Source organism: Triticum dicoccoides, chromosome 4A (genome assembly GCF_002162155.2).
Source record: "Triticum dicoccoides isolate Atlit2015 ecotype Zavitan chromosome 4A, WEW_v2.0, whole genome shotgun sequence".
Lineage (NCBI taxonomy): Eukaryota > Viridiplantae > Streptophyta > Magnoliopsida > Poales > Poaceae > Triticum > Triticum dicoccoides.
In genome coordinates, this window is record NC_041386.1 from 750,777,783 (window position 1) to 750,780,564 (window position 2,782).

Consider the following 2,782-nt stretch of genomic DNA (forward strand, 5'->3'; position numbering starts at 1 on the left):
TGCAAAGACTGGAATGGAACTCCTGGAATGCAGCGGTTGGCAACCCCTTAGTCATAATGTCGGCAAACTGTTGGGTAGTCGGGACGTGAAGTACATGTAGCTGACCCAAATGGACCTTCTCGCGGATGAAGTGCACATCAAGTTCAATGTGTTTGGTGCGCTTATGCTGCACCGGATTGGCCGCAAGATAGGTGGCCGAAACATTGTCACAGAAAATCACCGTAGCCTTCGGGATAGGAACCCTAAGTTCACCAAGTAGGTGACGCAGCCAACAAGTCTCAGCGACGATGTTGGCAACAGCGCGGTACTTGGCCTCAACACTTGAGCGGGAGACGGTGGCCTGCCGCTTAGAGCACCATGACATGAGCGAGTCAATGAAGAAGACACAGTAGCCTGACGTGGATCGTCGAGTGTCAGGACAGCCAATCCAGTCCGCATCCGCATAGGCTAGAAGCTTGGTGGAGGCGGAAGCACGCAGACGAAGACCATAAGTCAGCCTACCACGGATGTACCGAAGAATACGCTTAACCAGAGACCAGTGAACATCACGAGATGAGTGCATATGCAAGCAAACTTGCTGCACCGCAAATTGAATGTCTGGTCTGGTGAGCGTAAGGTACTGAAGTGCACAAACAATGATGCGGTAGAGAGCGGCGTCGGTGGCGGGTTGTCCAGCTGTGGCCGAAAACTTCGGCTTGGCCTCGGCGGGTGTAGTAGCCGGCTTGCAGTCGATCATGCCGGCATGATCCAACAGGTCAAGGGCATACTGCCCCTAATGAAGGAAGAACCCGGAAGCGTCACTTCCCACATTAATACCGAGGAAGAAGTGCAATGCGCCCAGGTCCTTCAGGTGAAACTCGGAGCGAAGACGACCAATGATGTCGCGAAGCATGTCCTTTCGTGATGTAGTGACGACAATATCATCAACATACAGAAGGATCATGGCGACATGATCGGCTCGATGCACGAATAACGACAAGTTGAATGTGGTGCTGCGAAAACTGAGAGAAGTGAGGAACGCCCGATGTGTTGGTACCACGCACGAGGGGCCTGTTTCAGGCCGTAGAGAGATCGGGATAATAGGAAGACGTCATCCGGTCTTGTGGGTCGACGAAGCCGACGGGCTGCACACATAGAACACCCTCCTGAAGATGACCGTACAAAAAAAAGATGTTGATGTTGAGCTGATGTACATGCCGGCATCGAGAAGCAGCCAGCTGGAGGACGACGTGGATCGTGGTGGGTTTGACGATAGGAGAGGAAGTCTCCAAGAAGTCAATACCGACACATTGAGCAAACCCGCGAACGACGCAACGAGCCTTGTACCTGTCGAGGGAGCCATCTGGGAGGCGTTTATGCCGAAAAACCCACTTCCCAGAGATGACGTTGGCGCCGGGAGGACGAGGGACAAAAGTCCAAGTCCGGTTGGCGACAAGTGCGTCGTACTCGGCGCGCATGGTGTCGAGTCAGTGCTGATTACTCATCATAGAGTGCACTGGGCGTGGTATCGGAGAGATCGTGGCGACGCTGAGGTTGTGGTAGCGCGGGTTCGGCTGTCGGGTCCCATCCTTGGCATGGTCACCATAGAATGATGAGGCGACGGAGGAGGCAGACGGGGACCATGACGGCGAGGAACCACGACATCAGGTACAACCAGCAAGGGCGGCAACTCGGGCGAGGCCACGGGAGATGGTGATGGAGGGGCCATGGTGCCAGTCCAAGAAGCATCCGGGGAGCCATCCGAGGACTCGGCTAAAGAGGAGGCCGAAGGCCCGACCGAAGGAGCTGAGGACTCGGCCGAGCGACCTACGGAAGCAGTCGATCGGAGCGACAAGGGCCCGGTCGAGTGGCCCGCCAAGGAGGTCGAGTGGGCCGATGAGAGAGAGGCCGGCTCTTCCGAAGCCGTCAAAGACGAGGCCAGCTCCTCCCGAGCCGGCGAGGAGACGTGGGAAGTCACCGGCGTCGGGGTCACAGTCGAGGACGGGGAGACCGAGCGAGCAGCTGGGCGGACCGCATGCAGAGGTGGTAGGTGAAGCTCAAGGGCGCCATGAGATCATCGAGAGGGTGCAACTGGAGCCGGGGGCGCGGTCAAAGATGCCCGCTGAAAGGGAAAATGAACCTCATCAAAGTAAACGTGTCGTGAGATGAACACACGATGGGACACCTGGTCGTAGGAGCGAAAACCTTTAGTGTTAGGTTGATACCCAAGGAAAACACATGTAAGAGATCGAGACGCTGATACGTCTTCAACGTATCTATAATTTATGAAGCATTCATGCTATTATATTATCTGCTTTGGATGTTTATGGGCTTTATTATACACTTCTATATTATTTTTGGGACTAACCTATTAACTGGAGGCCCAGCCCAAATTGCTGTTTTCTTGCCTATTTCAGTGTTTCGAAGAAAAGGAATACCTAACGGAGTCCAAACGGAATGAAACCTTCGGGAGTTATTTTTGGAACGGAAGCAATCCAGAAGACTTGGAGTGCATGTAAGGGAAGCAACGAGGAAGCCACGAGGCAGGGAGGCGCACCCTACCCCCCTGGGCGAGCCCCCCACCCTCACTACTAGGGAAAAGCCTATACACAGAATCTTACCAGCAGCGCTCCCCAAAATACGACGCTACTGCTATTTAGCAGCAGCGCGTGTTAGGGAAACGCGCTACTGACAGGAAATTAGCAGTAGCGCGTCCACCACAAATCGCGCTACTGCTATAATTGCAATGACCTCGCCCCCCACCCCCGCTAGTTATAGCAGTAGCGCGCCATATTGAACAGCG